This window comes from Prionailurus bengalensis, chromosome B2 (assembly GCF_016509475.1).
Source record: "Prionailurus bengalensis isolate Pbe53 chromosome B2, Fcat_Pben_1.1_paternal_pri, whole genome shotgun sequence".
NCBI classification, from domain to species: Eukaryota; Metazoa; Chordata; class Mammalia; order Carnivora; family Felidae; genus Prionailurus; species Prionailurus bengalensis.
In genome coordinates this window covers 110,741,027-110,759,343 of record NC_057349.1, presented here as the reverse complement: position 1 = coordinate 110,759,343, position 18,317 = coordinate 110,741,027, and the positions used below count along the sequence as shown (strand labels likewise).

Sequence of the window (18,317 nt, the reverse complement as noted above, 5' to 3'; positions counted from 1 at the left end):
ATCCATTAGAGCAGTTTGCTCTGTCTCTTCAAGGTGTGTTTTTAGACTTTTTTTAGTACACTTTATAATTTTTTTCTTGATAGCCAGACATTATGTACCAGATAAAAGGAACTGCTGTAATTTGGCCTTCTGTAATGTGGTGGTGAGGTGTCATGGGAGGGAAATGTTCCACAGTCCTATGATTAGGCTTCAGTCTTTTAGTGAGTCTGTGCCTCTGGACTGTGAACTCCCAAGTGTTTCTCGGGGTTTTTTTTCTCTTCCCTTAGGTGGGACAGGTAGCCTAGAGTTGTGTATTTCCCTTCTGCCACCGGAAGGCTGGAGTGTGGTATCTCCCTACCCCTAGGTCAGTTAGGTTCTATTAATACCCTTGCAAATTATGCTCTGGTTAACTAGCTTCTCCTGAGGGCAAGCCCTGTTAGAAACAGAGGATGGCAATTGTGATGAGCACCAGGTGTTCTATGTAAGTGCCGAATCACTAAATTCCACACCTGAAACTAATAATACACTAAATGTTAACTAAATGGAATTTAAATAAAAACTTGGAGAAAAAGGCAGTAAAAATAACAGAGTGCTCTGGCATATTTCAAAGGTTTTCTTCCCTTTCCCCCTGACATAAACACAAGGGGATTTTTCCCCAATATTTACTGTGAGAATCTGGTCCAGCTCCTAGAAGTAAATCTCACAAAAGCGTGGATGGCCCCCCAAGACTGGGCCCCCTGGAATTTTTAACTCTCAAGTTCATTCCCAATGAGACTCCAGCAATTTGTCATTCAAATTTCATGATGTCCTGGCTGGACACTGATTCTCACCATAGTTTGTTTCCTGTTAAGAGTCTCTGCTCCAGTAAGCCAAGACTCCCTCTGTTCACCTGTCTGCCCGTCCAGTCTTGCTGATAGTGGTGTTCCCTGATACCTCACCTCTCTTGTGAATCCAAGAAGAGTTGTTGATTTCTCAGTCTGTTCAGTTGTTCACTTGTTAAGACAAAGTGGCGACTTCCAAGCTTCTCACAAACAGAACTGGAAACCAGAAGTCTGATTCTCTCACTTCCAATCATGCCCGAAGCCCTGCAGTATTTATATCTTCAGCTCTGTGTAGCTTCATATTTTCATATTCACCCTCATGACCACAATAAAAACCCAAACCCCACTGTGTCCACTCCCCTGTTTGGCACCATGTCACTTCCCTGCAGCCTCTTCATGTCTGTTTATGTTCAAGTGCAGTTTTATAGCATGTTGACTTTGTTCTCTTCCTCATGCCTGACATGGCCTTCCTCCCTCTTTGAATTGTCTTCTTGTGCTGATCTTTTAAGGCCTAGCTCATGCCACACTATCTCAAGGAAGCTCTTTTTGATCTTTTCTCTCGTTTTTCCATGCCCTACTCTCTCCGTGAAAAGTCCATTCTCTGTCATCACGAGCACAGTGTCTAAGTATCTTAGCGTACTTGCCACAAGACCCTTAAATTTTCTCTTTATTTGTCTGCCTCCACTACTAAACTGTGAGCTCTGAGTGCGCGATTGTGTGTTGTATATGGTCTGTTGGTGCTTGGCCTGGCATCCATTTCCACCCACTTCATGCCCCACCCCATAGGGCAGGAGATGGAAGGCTAAAACAAAAGAACTTTACAACTGCGATTCTAAATAACAACGTTCTGTAGTTCTGTCATTCTGTCGATGAGAAGCCCTTCAGCAAGATTTAAAGAACCAGTCATTACATTTACATACAGAGGCCACCATTGCATTGTTGCTGCAGTGGCAGCTGCTAGGCAAGCTCTAGAGGGGCAATTGTTTATGGCAGTGTCTGAACACTACCTTTCCACTTCCTAGGTGGCACTTCGGAGAGTGAGAGACTCCTGGGATGGGAGTAGTGAGAGGGTGGAGACAGCAGTTTCTTGACCTCTAGATCACATCTGCACGGCTGTGACCTCAAAACCAAGAAAGCGGACATAGTCTGCTAATGACATTGTCATCCCTCCCGTTTTTCCAATGAGGTTTTAAAGCGTGAACTCCCTGTATTTAAATCCATCTGTCTTTGAACTATCCAGAGAGATTTCTGTTTTGTGTGTCGAACTCAGTTCCAGACCGTGTGTAATTCATCTTCACCTTCCCAACAGTTTGAAAACGTGTGTGTATGTGTGCGTGGGTCTGTGTGTTTGTGTATATGTCCTATAGCAAAGCTAGGTGGATGTTTTTTGAAAATAATAGATTCTGATATTAATTATTTAAGTAAACTATTTAAGTAAACTGAGCCCCAATTTCCTTATCTGCAAAATGAAACATTTAATAGGACTGCTAACAGCCAACCATAGCTGTTAGCCATTAAACACACCTCCTAAGTACTGGGTTACCATATTAACAATCTATTTTTTTACTCTACACATATAGAAATGACTATGGAGGCAATTTTATAATGTGGTTTAATGGGTAGTTATTTGGTCCTAAAACACTGCATAGTACAAAATAATAATCAAAATAACAATATATAGCATGCTGATCATTGACTCTGCTGGCCACAGTGTTATTCACGGGAGACAATGAAATAAGTACATTGCAATTAGTGAGAGTGCAGTCAAGATAGGTGGAAGAAAGTTAACAGAATTTCTACCTTCTGAAAGCTTTTGGCAATTCACCTGCTCCCATTCATTTTCCTCTTGAGTGGTAAACTTTGTTGTGCTGGTTGCACAGATTATCTTGCCTGAATGCTTGAGTTAATGGAAACTTGGCCCACCAAAGCTCCAGTGGAATTCAACATTTCTCCAAGCCTCTGTTGACCATATGCTCAAGTAAATATCTTTCTTTGGGAGAAGATAGATTTGGAAGTACTCCCTTCATGCAATATGTGAGTTTCCTTAAAAGTTGATTGCTATTGCAAACACTTACAAAATGATATCAATCAAAGCAAAACCTCTACCTTCTCCTCATTGGCATATAAACAATATACACATTATAGATATTGGCACTATGGGCACTATATAGAGAGGTAAATATATGTATATGTATCAAATATACATAAGTAAGTTATTCATATATTTCTAGCAAAAATATGTATGCCTTACATGTCTAGCTATTCAAGAAGAAAAATTAGAAAATGAACCATTAATATATTATTCAATTTTTTAATTAATTCTGATGAAATAAAAAAATTACATGTTAGGATAATACTATTACAAGTAAATTGTTAGATCTGAAAACACATAAATCAAAATAATGTCTGGTGTAATCGCAGTACAGTTTGTAGTCATAAACATGAACAAAATGAACTCTTCCATGAGAATTAAATCCACAACTTTGGTCTTGTTTCACAAGATTGTCTAAGGTTCCTAAAACAATCAAGTGTGTTAAGAAGTATCCTCAGTGTGAGCATAGGCAAAAATTGTATGTGTAACTCACTCATTCAAAACCAAGTTCATTAGCCTTTTTAAAAAAATATAACTTATTATCAAATTGGCTAACATACAGTGTGTGCAGTGTGCTCTTGGTTTTGGGGTTAGATTCCCATGGTTCATCACTTACATACAACACCCAGTGCTCATCCCAACAAGTTCCCTCCTCAAGGTCCATCACCCATTTTCTCTTCTCCCCCACTCCCTCATCAACCCTTGTTAGCCTTTTTTCAATGCTTGTTTTTCTTTTCTACCTTTATGGTACTTTTCTGAAGCACATAATTTCAACTATTATGTGCACTATAGAAATTACTCTTCTAATTCCATAACTCTCTCTCTAAAATTATACTGAGATTAAAAATATTGCACTATTCTGTTAATGTTTTTAGTATAATTAGAGAACATGATTATTGTAGAAATTCTGAACATCAAATAATGTGTAATTTTTTAAAAAAGCTACTCATAACTTTACCAACCAGAGACAAAAGCAATATTTAAGCATTTTGGTGTGTGCTTCTATTTTTTTTAGTTAAGCTTTATATAGATGACATGAAATTCTATCTAAAAGCCTGGAATTATGAGAATAATTATAAGAATAATTTTTACAATGCCTCATAGGAATACTATATATATATATATATATGTGTGTGTGTGTGTGTGTGTATAGTCTTTAAAAAAATATATATATATACAATATACATACAGTATATATACTATATATATATATATATATATATACTCTCTAAAAGTGTGCCCAGGTATAGAAAGAAGAAGGTGGCTATTATAGCAGATGGTACTACTAGTTCCTTAGATCTTATCAATATTTCCTTCAGATATATTTAAACTTATTAAGATTGGTCTGCTTTACAAAGAAGTGTTAGGAAGAGGAGAAATTGGGGAAGGCATCCCTCAGGCAGAAAGATCTAAACGGCAGCACAGAACATTGAAGAGAATGGAATGAAACTACAAGAGTGACTAGTGAAAGGTTGCCATTGTGAGAATACAGATCTAACATTCTGGATGGTTTTAGGAAAGGCTCAATTAAGAGTTCTGTTAATAGAGAATTCAGAAAATTTTATTAAAAAGTTTTCTCGGCCAATCTAGTAAAGAAAATCAAGACATTGCAAAAAAAAAAAAAAAAAGAAGGAGAAGGAGAAAACTTTGATGTGTCTTGATGTGCTAACCACACCATATTTTCCCAAATATGTCTTTTGAGGGTATTCTTTCTAGCTGGTATAATAGCATTTGTATACTTGTATCTACCTTTTTGAATGAATGTTGTATAAGCTATTTGTATACACACTCTACCTATCTTGTAAAAGGTTAAGATTCCTGAAGAAAGTCACATTTGCCCTACTTCCAAAGCCTTGCTTCCATTCCCCACCTCTAGTGTTCTGTGCAGTGTCTGAAACTAAAGAGAATGGAGCTACCTCTATAATCTTATATTTTTAGTCTCATCAATACTAGACAGGCAAACCTAGGCAAGTCATTCCATTGCTTTCATGAGGTAAACAAGGATTTTTACCAAAATATGCTAACTAGCATATTTTGCCAAATTGAAAGAAAATAATCAGGAAACTATTTAATGACCAGCTAATTGGAATGTCTTTTTCTATGCCTGCTTCATAACTGGTAATGAGCCATGTGTAAATGGATGCAAATAACAGATTGAAAACAAAGGCTCTTGACCTGGTACAGAGAGATAGTAGTTTAAACTGGGGGGGTACAAATACAGAAGGATGCTTCACCTCCAATCTCTTAACTTCTAAATGCCCATTAAAACCTCATGCTGCCCAGGTAGCCAGACAATAAAGGAGATGGGTTAGATACAAAGTATTGTGTAAGAAACAAAATTTCACCCAGATAGGTATTGCTCTGACATGTAGGGAAACAATAATTATTAACATTTTCTATAGTTTACTCAACACTTAAAAGGGAAAAAATAAATAAATGGTTAAAAAATGAATAGTCAATTCTTGATAGAGGAAACAATCAGCCTTCAAAGATATATCACATTGTATTTCAAAACAAGCACTTAGAAAGCCTTTCTATTTGATGAGCAATCTCTGAAACAAAATGCACATAAATTACATGCTTAAATTCTAATGATTTCTCAGCAAATAGTGTCTTAATTTTAATAAGTGTTTTAAGAAACATGGATTAACTGTGATGGATCATTTAAAAAAGTAATTAATAGTATACATTAACTTTTCATTAATGGTATTTTTATAATTAAAATTTTTTAAGATATGAGGGGCACCTGGGTGGCTCAGTCAGTTGAGCATCTGACTTCAGCAGGGGTCATGATCTCACAGTTCATGGGTTCAAGCCCTATGTCAGGCTCTCTGACTGTCAGTGCAGAGCCCGCTTCAGATGCTCTCTCCCCTCTTTCTGCCCCTCCCCCCCTAAATAAATAATTTTTAAAAAGATTTAAAATTTTATGGGGCACCTGGGTGGCTCAGTCGGTTGAGCGTCCGACTTCGGCTCAGGTCATGATCTCACGGTTTGTGAGTTCGAGCTCCACATCGGGCTCTGTGCTGACAGCTCAGAGCCTGGAGCCTGCTTCTGCTTCTGTGTCTCCCTCTCTCTCTGCCCCTAACCCACTCGCATTCTGTCTCTGTCTCTCTCAAAAATAAACAAACATTAAAAAAAAAATTTTTTTAATAAATAAAGTAAAATTTTTAAGATATGAGTATATTTTGAAATGATTTTGCCCTCCCAAATGGTAAAATCCTAATCTAAATATGCATTAAAACAAAGATACCTTCTTAGATTAAATTTTTTAATTTAAAAATAATGTCCCTATTTGCATTTGCAAACTTTACATACATAATATCTGTTTGTTTTAAGACCTTTGGCAAAATGTCAGCTATTGTTTAAATTGTCTATCATGAATACAGATGTGTCAACATGTATATCTCTTAAGGGTGGTCAACAGAATATGCTCTCCCCAAAGGCAAATGCATATCATTTATGACATTTTTAATTAAAAAATAGCCATCTCCCCCTATATACATAAATATTTAGCTAATGAAGACTTCATGACACCGTGACTCCTAGTAATTTTCTTTTGCTCTGTCATTCTCCTTTTATAAAATCCAATTCCTATTATAGAGATGTGTTAGATATTCTCTTTTTCAGTTTTGTCTGAGGGTGTCCTCTGGCTTAATTTTTAAGTTAATTAGAAGGGCACCTGGGTGGCTCAGTTGGTTGAGCGTCCAACTTTGCTCAGGTCATGATCTCACGGTCTGTGAGTTCGAGTCCCACATCAGGCTCTGTGCTGACAGCTCAGAGCCTGGAGCCTGTTTCTGATTCTGTGTCTCCCTCTCTCTCTGACCTTCCCCCATTCATGCTCTGTCTCTCTCTCTGTCAAAAATAAATAAACATTAAAAAAATTTAATTTTTAAGTTAATTAGAAGTGGTGCCCATGTACAATGATGCTGCCGGATATTCTCCTTTATAGGGTGCATAAAAGAAAGCATGAAGGGACTTACTGAAGGGCTATGTCTTCTCAACGCAAATTACTAGGAAACGTGCCATAGGATTCTAAGGTGTTAAATAATCATGGCTTTTAATTGTGAGTGGACATATGCTGTAGGAAGCTCAGGTCTCACGCCAACATTTTGAATGCAGGGGGATTGGATTGCATTGCTTTCGTGATGCTACAATCAGCATCTATTGTTTGGACTGAGAGAGTCTTTTAACTTCCATTCAAGAGGACCAGGAGGAATCTGCTTGGGTCACTCAGAACACAGTGGTGGTCAAGGGCTACTCCAGTTTATAAAACTGCAAGCCTAGAGAAAAGCAAGGAGTTACACTTTCCTCATCCAAGATAGCACATGATTATCATCTGCTCAAAGTGAAAACAATGTAGTCTTAATATAGACGATCATTTCTAAATTTTTACTTTTGTTTTAAAAATCTTAACGGTAGATTTGGCTTGTTTAAATCTATAAGCAACCCCAATTCCTCTTCAACCAGTAAATTACCATTTATAAATAACAAATACAACAATCGCTTATAAATAACATTTAAATATATTGTAAACAACAATATAATAACTTGTTTTATCCTGATGCCACAGACAAAACACAATGTTATTCCTTTTTTTTTTCTTTTCCTGCTAGTTATGAACACATGTATTGAAGGAATCCATACACTCTTGGCTTCTAGGTTCCAATGATAAATCTACTTACCCACAAGATAAATGAGTCTCTGTCAGCAAAAGTATCCCTGCCACATATACAGAATTACTAAATAGAACAGAGAGACTATAATGGAGAGAAAGCCTCCTAGAGTACACTATGACTATATGGTCAGGACCTCTGAAATTCGTGGACTAGAACTGACCAATCTATCTCAAAATCTCAAGTATATTCTAATTCTAGACAAATCATTATTTTGTTATTTTTTCCTGTGCCCACCATTAATCAGTTAATGCTGGCTAACGGGGCTTCAAACACAACCCTCCTCACCCTACAGGGGTCCCCGGGACACAAATTCTGGTGTATTCATTTAGATAAATCCCTACACCTAGATAAAATTCTTAAATTACACTGGTGACTCACTTTGCATGTGGAGAGGAACATCTGGGTCTTCTGGGTTTTCTTTTTTTCAGTAGGCTCCAAGTGGAGCCCAATGCAGGGCTTGAACTCACGACCCTGAGATTAAGAACCGAACTGAGATCAAGAATCACATGCTTAACCAACTGAGCCACCCAGGTGCCCTGATCTGAGTCTTGGCTAGGGTAAAATATAGGCAATTTAGTGGGATACTAGATAAAATATTCCTCCTTAAAAGAGTTCTTTCTAGCCAAAACTATTTCTTAAAGTAAAACCAACAAGGAAAACTAATTGCAATACGTTTAGCCATCATGTAACTGAATGGGCAGGAAGATCTTTCTTTTGTGAACAAAATAAGTGTGGTATTCTGCCCAGCCACTTTTTCTGTCAGAGAAAGTTGATAACAGATTGAAGCAAATCACAGCTATTGAGCCTTAACATGGAGACACAAGGCTTATTTACGTTTGTCGCTGCGGGTGTGTGCCTGGTATGTGTGGAAGTCAAGACAACCTGGAGAACATGACACCAGCCATTGTCACAACTCTTCACAATCCATGAAATACAAGTTTCAATCAAGTATAATAGCAGGAGAGAAACCAAAGTAAAAACTACCAACTTATAAAATTGTTACATCATCATGTTTCTAAGTCAGGTTCTTCTATTAAAAGTGAATGCATAGCAAGAGTAACAAATAATGGTGACATTTCTAATCAAAATAGAATATGTAGTCATTTTCTATGACCTGTATCTTGAGGCCTGTAGCTCCAATCTCTAAGTCAGCTGCAACAGGCCTTACTATCAATAATGGATTAGGTCTCTCACTTGACTTTTAAACTACTTTAGTAACACACATTCAGAAGTGCTGACATTCTCATATTCAAAATTGCCAAAGGGGAGTTAAGCTGCAGAACTTCAGCTAGAGGAATTGAGAAGAGCAAATTATAAAAAGAATTAGGCAGAAGTCCTTAAGTGGATATTTCAAGACACTCCTGCCTACATCATGCATGTGCAACTAGACCAGATTGTTTTTAATGATGAAACTCAATCCTGCAAGGGTTTGGCAAGATGGGAGCCATCAGATTCTGTTGAGGGGATATAAATTGGTAAAACATTCCTGAAAGAAATCTCAAAATATACTTCTTTTGTTTCTTAATACCAGTATGAGAAACCAATTATAAGGAAATCATCATAAATTGGGGTAAAATTTTATGTACACCAATGTTTCATACATATTTTGTGGTGAGGAAATCACTAGAATCAATTTAAATTTATTTAAAAAGAAATATAAAAGAAAATATTTAGGAAAATATATCAAAATATTAACCTAGTTAATTCTGTGTAATTGAATAATAGATGACTTTTATTTTATGCTTTGTGTATTTTATACTTTTCAAATGTTCTAACATGACCATGTACCATACACAAACACACATGCTTGTTAATATGCATAATAGTAAAAACATTATCTACTTTAAAAACATCAACACAAGGACAACAACATAGCCCTCTAAGCATCTATTAAATTTAGCAAATATGTACTGCACACTAATCAAGCATGGGAAATGTAAGGGGAATGTGAATGAAGCAAAGTCCTAACTGAAGAAACTTATATAATACTGGTAAAGAGAGTAAGTAACATAAAGCAAGAAAAAATAATTTCCACAAAATGTGATTGGGTTTGAAGGAGAAAAACAATTCCATCCTGAAGAGAAAATTTGGAATGATGATGAAAATACTCTCCAAAGAGGTAGTACATGGAATAGATCATGGGGCATCAATGAGAATCTGGTACTTGTGGATGAGGCAATGGAGTGAGTGTAAGAATGTCCCAGGGAGAAGGAGCAGTAAAACCAGAGATGGGAAGACTGGGCCACTTTTAGAATATAGTTTTCAGGAATGTTTGTCAGGAGTTGAGGGTGAATGTGAGGAAATGGTGGCAGCGTGGCAAAGAAGACAGTTATGGGGTCTACTTGGACCGCCATCCAGGTTGTCTTGCCAAAGGGCTTGTAGTGGGCATTCTTGAGAAAAGAGTGGTATGTTACAGTTGTGCTGTAGGAACATTAGTTGAGTAGGGGTGTGTAGTCTGTTATGGAATTCTGACATTTTAATGTTTATGTTTTAGTGCAACCACTTTGATGTGGAGACATTCTTTCTCAGGTTAAAAATAAAACCCAGGTAGATGTTTAGTTTAATTATTTTTTAAAATGACCCAGTAATGTGTGACCCACCATCTACCAGGTCTTCCATCATGGCCACCTACCACAGGGCAGCAGGGATGAGGTGGTGAGGGTTAGAGATGGATAGGGGTGGAGTTGGACTAGGGAACTGTTAGAGTTAAGGATGAAATAAGGGTTATGGGTGTCTCGGGTGCATGTTTCTTGAAATAGAAAATGGTGATTTGATGCTTTGACCTGCCCAGTTTGTTTGATGAAGTCTTATGAAATGTCCTACTTTATTTGATTTCAAGAAGATGGAGACATGCAGTCAAATCTATTATCACTATACAGATAACTAGAGCTGAATCTGAGTCCTATCATGGTGGTAAACCATAAAAGGAAAACATGTGACATATGTTAAGAAATGATTGGATATGGAGAACACCTGCCATAGAATGGCTGAAAACAGGTTGATACTTTTTAATCTTGCTTAGTTCACCACTAATTGTACTAGAAACATATAACAAAAGGATCATAGTTAAGAGGAGGTCTGAAATGTTGAGCTCTCAGTGTTAGCAGGCCATATGTGTGAGATATCCCCAAGCTTGGATAGCTCACACTGAAATAAAGACATAGAGAAGCAGAAACAGAGAAAGAAATTGAGATCCACGAATACATTGAAAGGCTCCAGTATTCTGTGTACTATTAAAATAGTAAAAATACACATTTTTCCCCTAATTGAAGTCCCTGACCAATATCATGGAACTGGCTTGAGTAAGGGGTTGGAGAGAGGAGGTCACTGAAGCCAGAATGATGTTTTCCAATCATTTGCCAGAACGCTTTTAGCTCTACTACCGCCTTCCAAGACTGTGTGGTGTCCATATGGGTTGTGAGGCAGTGGATTATAAAGACAGCTTGAGAAAGTCTAAAGATGTTTCAGGCACGTGTCCTTCAGAGAAGCACACATGAAAAACAGCACGACTAGGGCTCATGATGTAGGCAATCCCCCATCCACCTGTCTGCTAATGAGGAATTCCCATTCAGTCTCTGAACATCTCCTGCAGGGCTGGGGATAATGAAGACAATGTCACAGTTTAGCTAATCTTGGAATATTTGCTTGTTCTTACTTGTTAGTTTTATAATGGGAAGGAAGCAAGGGTTCAGATTGGGATCATCATCCCCTCTCCAAAATTCAGAAACACTTAATAAGTGTACCTCTCACTACAAAAAGAACTTTTAATGCTTCAAAGATTTCACTGTGCTCTTCTTGTGTTTATCACACAATTTTATAGACACTTAAAAATTTTCGCTAATTTGAGAATATTCTAATTAAACACCAGGAAATTCATGTGGCCTCAGAAAGATCCTTTTTCCTTTTGCTTTACTCCCTGTTTCTTTGTTGGCAAATAATAATCATCCAAAGCTATTCCTTATAAGTTTTCCTTTCCATTGCTGCAAAGTCTTTCTACAAATAAAGTTCCTTAGGAAGTAAGGAACTCAACAAGTTGTTTACCCATGGTACACTTCATTGGATTAGCAATGTCAGTGATTAGCCTTTACTGTCTCCCCATTGTGGTACAATGCACTCAAGGTCTCCATTCATTCTGGAATCTTGCAGTATAATTGAAGAGTTCATATTAGTCTTTGGTCTGCCAATTTGTATAAACAAGATATGCAAGCATCTATATCTGATCAAGCATTGACATCAGGGCAACCATACACATTTGCAATCTGTCTTTCCATAATCTCAGTAATGGCATGTAAATAAAAAAAAACAAAATTTCCAGCCCAGCCACATAAAGTTGCATAAGATCTCAAGGAAACACAGATTTTTCTGAATTAAGAAATGTTCCTGACTATTGCTGTGTGTATGGATATGTGGTTGTGTGGTTAAGAGAGTTCCGTGGCTTTGACTTCTTCCTTGCAACTCATGAGTAGAAGCAAGAGATTACATGCCTTGCCTTCATTCATCCTTGAAACCTAAGCGAACACAACAATTCTGAATTAGTGACAAAGCTGATAGAGATCTGTTTTATGTAACATATGAATCTGACTTAGGGTCATGCATGTCATTTTAGACATTGAAGTATGTGACATATTTAGGCTGCTTTTGATCTATATAATGTTTTAATTCACTCTACTTTTTAGAATAGATTGTGGTTCATCTGTGAGTTACAACTTAAGTGGATTCTAAAAATTTTGTAGACAAAACAGTTACACCTTTTCTCCAACAACTTTATCTTCAATACTCTCCCAACCCCATCCATGTAGTTTGCCATTAGATCAGACTTGATGATATTCCTTTTCTCCTACCATCCACTTCCCATTCTTTCAATATGGATCTTATTTGTTTTCAAGTTCATATGTGTGTGTGTGTGTGTGTGTGTGTGTATCCAAAAGAAAGCTGCATTTGAAGGTTTATGCATTAACTCTGAAAAGATAGTCCCCATGCTTAGGTAAAGTCATCAAAACATTCCTCTACATATAAATGTTAACAAAGAGGTGGATTTTTCTTTGAAGAGTTTTGCTTTTATCTTTCTAATATTCTTTCTGTCATATAATCAAAACCAAAATGGAACAGCAAAAAAAAAACCAACTTCTTTTAATAATTCAAATAAAAATGCTTTTTAAATATTATCCCATGGTGTTCTTCAAAAGAGATAATAGACAGTGTCTCTTCATTCTCATTCAACAATTATTTATGGTTCCTACTATATATTTGCACAATGCTGGTGGTGGGACTCAGATTCTGTTACTTTGTCACTTTTTTCACCATTCAGAAGGTATCTGTGTCTATCTATTGACTATTTTTTTTTTAATTTTGAAATAATTATAGACACACAGGAAGTTGCAAAACTGAACAGGAAAATCCTATGCACCCCTCACCCAGTCTCCCCAAGTAGGATACCTTACTAGAAAAAAAAATCAAAACCAGGAATTTGATACTGATATAGCCATAGAGCCTATTTAGATGACATCAGTTTTGTAAGTACTCTTTCGTGAGTGTGTATTTATGTACTTCTATGCAATTTTATCACCCATGTAGCTTTCTGTAACCATCACTAAATTTCATATTATTGCTGCTATATAGATATGATATTTGTAAAAAGAACAAAATCTATGTCTTTTAAGGATGTAAATTTAAAATACTTTCTGAATATAACCCCATGTTCTCCGAACGTTAAATAAAATGGATTTTTAAGGAAACGATACCTTACCCAGAAAAAGCTAAAAAATTACCTTGTTTTAATTTCATGAGCCAAATAGTATTGGTTTGAAATGTTTCCTTTAAAACAAAAAAAAATTAATATGCCAACATGGAAAAGATAAAACACAATGTTGAGTCAAAATTACACATCTAAAGATTGAGAAAATTTACTAGGAAAGCATACCACCCTAAGGAATAATTCATTTTTAAATATCTCACATAAAATAAAAACTATCTCACATAGGTAAAGAAAAAATCTCACATAGGTAAAGAAACAACAGACAGCAAATAGACTTTTGGTGTTTATGATTTACAGAATGCCCACCGCCTCTTGGACTGGCCTGTGATTGCACCATCTTAATTTTATAACTGAGAAAAATGAGGCACAGAAAGCTTACAGATTTGAAAAATTAAAGTTCCAGTCAAGCTGTTACTGCTCAAGGTGATCATGGACTTTACCATGGTTTCAAATCTACTTCTTAGTCCACTCTGCTGGAAGTTTATATTCATTAGTAAGTGCAAAAGAGATCAAAATTTGCCTATTAAGCTAGCTCTATCATCCTAAGAAAACACAGCACACACTCCTACAGCAGTGGCATTGTTCGGTCACTCTACAACCAACATCTACCTTTATCATTTTCTTAGAATAGGCAAAGAAGAAAAGCAAATTTTATTGATGACATATTCATTTAAGAAACATGTGTTAAGTCCCATTTTTTGCCATCCCTTAGTGATATTAAGACACCATCCCTGCCAGCTATAGATTTTACCACTTAGTTGAAATAAAATGTTTACACTCTATTTTACCAGGGAGCATTTCCATGGCTCACAATGATACATAAAATTATTTAAAAGTAGATGAGTACTGGGGGCGCCTGGCTGGCTCAGTCAGTGGAGCACACGACTCTTGATCTCGAGGTTGTGGGTTCCAGGCCATGTTGGGTATGGAGATTGCTTAAAAAGAAAATCTTTAAAAGAAAAGTAGATGAGCATTTTCTAATTTAAAATGACTGAACACATATACTTGTTTCCCTTACTCCTGAGACACCATTGAAAATGATGGAAGATGAATATTTTTTAAAGGAAATGAAAACTGTAAATAGTGAGTGAAGAAAAAACCAACATCGCATAAATTATTTCAAAGCATTTTTAAAATAAGAGAATGAGATAAAACTCTTATGAATAAAACAGAAGCAATGTAGATGTGAAAACCAGGGTAGGGGAGAGAGAGAGAGAGAGATTCAACAAGAAATGGTAGATTTAAACCAGTTCAGTGAAAAAAACGATCCAGAGTGACAGCCATCCAGCAAGATTAGAAAGCAACTAGACAAGTTAGAAGAGAAGGCCACTGGGCTAAAAGAAGAATGGTTTTTAAAAGAATAGAAGAAATTTCATGAGTAAATACTATCAAAAGATAATAATATATTGGCAGGAAACAGTGGAAAAGGGCCTTTTACTTTTTATTATAAGCTCTTCTATTGTATTTTTATGAAGAGGTAAATATCTTGTATGATATAATATTTTTGAATGGAATTAAGTATAAAAGAAGGAAAAATAGGACCGAGAGGCTGAATCTTGAGACTAAGGCAATAAAAAATGTCCAAATATATATCCATGTGTGTTTTAGCAGCAGAATTTACAGGTGTACTCCCTGACAACCTTCTTAAAATGACCGCTTGAAAGCTTATCAGATTCTTTAGCAGATATGTGAGCCAGAGTTAGAACTGGCATTTTCTTGAGAAAACAGAGGTGACCTGTTAAAGACACCTAACACAACAGAAATTTATCCTTCCTCTGCTCTCTGATGAACTAAATGATAACCTTTCAGGCAGGAATAAGATGGCCTTTACTGAATTATTTCAACCTCATCCTAATGCATTGCAAATAAAAGTACCATGTGAAGCCATAGGATTTACTCCATGTAGTTTGTCAGAGGTAGTTTGAGTTTCAGATACTAACATGAAGAAGAAAGTATGTGTTGTCATTTGGATCTGCACAGCTTGGTTCCACTCCAATATTACCTGGACAGCAAAGTTCACTTTGGAGCTATGGAAAGAGACAAAGGGAAGCACATCTAGAAAAAATATTACTGAAGACTGGGGTGACCTTTATGCTTAGCCAGAAGGGAATGAGCAATTCTCCAAGCATTCATATATGAGTCTGAACAACATATACTTTCAGGTGACATAAAGCTTTACTTCAAAGTGACTCATTCCTACTGCTCACTGCTAGAGCTTTGAGAACATTAAAACAGAATATGAGATAAGGTTCTTGGATAACTGGGACTCCACTGAAGATTAAATATTACACAATGGATTCAAGAATCCTCTTACCTGTCTCTTATAATAGCTCCGTAGGACCAGAAATGAGATCAAAGATCAGGCACAGGTAGAATTGAACAAGAAAAGAACTAAATTTACACACTTTTATTAACAGCCTATTTAAAAACGTGCTTCAAAGAAATAAGAAAAAAATCATAAAAGGAGACACTGGGATATTATAAGACAGCACTGTGGTGGTGATAAACTGTAACTTCCTGCCGTTTTTGACAGTCGGCATTTGCAGCGCTTTGACAGAGCTTTGCTCTCTTTGTATGGCTTGCTAAATGTCCAGTGTGCAGAGGTTACGAGCATCTCACTAAGTGAGGGTAATACATCTTCAGGTCTAACAGCATTCTCCATGTAAGATGATTCATGAGAACTATTCTCCCAGTGCATTTGACAAAAACTGCCTCATCAATCTGTGTTTTAATACACTGCTGCTTTGCTATCTATGAATTCATCATCAGGAAGTATTTATTAGAAATATGGTTGATGGCATGCTTACAGTGAACCACCAGCATGTCCCAACTGTTACAATGTTTCCCTCTGCTTAATCCATCCTTTATCACAGGACCACTAGATTTAGTTATCTATTGAAATATACTATCCTGTCAAGTTGAAACTTAACTGATCACCTACAAATAAAAAAAACTTAAAACACTTGAGAGTGGCATTCATGACCTTCTAAGTCATGATTAAGTATCACCTGGCTTTTGCGGAATACACCCTAATTTACTTATTCATGAATGTTAAGATACACTAAATTAACATACTTGATAATACCCAAATGCACGGTGTACATATTCATCTCTGTTTCTCCCCCAAACTGGTCTCAGCCTATAATGTTGCTCACAATACATTTTCCTTCGTTCAAAACCCTTTTAGGGCCTTCTATGGATATCTCTTTTCTTAATCCTTTCCCTAAGTAAGACCTATTCGCCCTGTCCTTGCTTTCCCTTTGGTATATCATTTTCACTTTTACAGAGCCTTGTCTGTTCAATAATATACTAAATAATATAATAACATATATTAAAATAATATAAAATGATATAATACATGTATATAATATATTAAAATATAATATTTTCTAATAGTGAGAAGTATTTGCCAAACTGATCAAAATATATTGGAGCAATTATACTTTTACTTGGGGATAAATTGACAAAGTATTTTGGGTTTAGTAGTCAACCAGAATGAGACACTATTTAGAAACTATGTCATGAGAGAAAGGTTGGAAGAATAGGTGATATGTATTTGGAGAAGGATATTGTAAAATGAAAAATATCAGATCACTTCTAATGTTCAAAGGACAGACATTCTATGTTTTTGAAATATTGTTACATAAAGGACAGTGTATTCGGTGGTCTGGCATTAATCTTGTTTTCAAGAGCTGGCATAAAGTGCAAAATTCAGAGGCCAGTTTTAGCTGAATTTAAGGAAGAGCTTTGTTGCCAAACTCTTAAAGATGAAAAGGTCTGCCTTGCAAGGAGCTGCACTAGCAGCTGAGTGTGTATAAACAGAACTTGCATAATCATCTCTTAAGACTACCACAGAAGTAATTCTTATGTAAGATGGCTTGTGTGATTTCTAAGTTTCCTTTAAATGCTAAGATTCTAAGATTCTAGACATGTCTACACTAAGCTTTTCATTACAGGATTTGACATAGTACATGCTCCTGTGTCGTGCACCTATTAAAACTGATTTAGATCTGTACTGAATAGCCAACAGCCCAATAAAGAATCACACATGACATGAAATAGCATCCCTATTAGATGAGGAAGATCACATTAGGATGCTCTCTGATATTTTAAGACTCAGTTTCCCATTCACCTGGTCTTAATTACTAGTCTAGAAAGTCTCCAGGAAAAAGAAAAATCCAATCATGTATCTGTAACCCTTAAATATTTAAAAGTATACAAATAATACAACAGGCTGTATAAGATCATGTTTTAGGAAAAACAGTTCTGATCGCCATGTCGAAAGGGGACTGGACAGGGATAAGTGGGACTCAGGGCCAATCACTTGTCTTTTGAGATTAACAAGGTGAGAGGTTAAGAAAGATTTAAATGATGACAGGAGAAAAAGGTGAATAGGAAAGGACATAGACAAAAAGTACCCTCCCCTTCTTTTCCATTATTACTTGGCCTGCACTACTGTGGACTTCCAGCATCTCTGGGCTGAATTGCTACGAAATTCTCCTGACTTCCTGCTTTTCCAAATTCTTCCTTTAAAATTATTCCACACAATGGATATTTATAGAATGAAATCATGAGCAGATGATGTCAATCATTAATTTTTCTGTTGGTCATTTCTCATGAGTTATTCTCCTCAAAATACTCATCGATTCTCCATTCTTCATAAAATACAGTTTAAATGCAAAGTCGCTCCTATTTTGACCCCAACCCCAAGTCAGATTCCTCAAGCTTATCTTTCTTGCCTATGTTGTATCAACCCTTTACATCAGACTGCCTAGACTCGCTACATATTCAAAATGCAATATATGCATTTTCACCTCTAAACCTTAGCTCTGTTGTTTCCTTCCTTACGTCTCTGTACAGACCAATACTGTGTCATCCTTGAAGATCTAGCTCAATTTTCAACTCTTCCATAAAACCTTTTTAGCGTTTTTAGTCATACACTATAATCCCCTCCTCTGAACTACAAATAATTTCTATCTGTAAAATTTATTTAG

General features: G+C 36.3%; 1 protein-coding gene across 1 annotated transcript in view; it reads right to left on the bottom strand.

The window, feature by feature from the left end:
- The window catches only part of CLVS2 (clavesin 2), a 70,971-nt gene that overhangs the window by 22,538 nt on the left and 30,116 nt on the right, over positions 1 to 18,317 (bottom strand). The gene's annotated exons all lie outside the window — the stretch shown is intronic.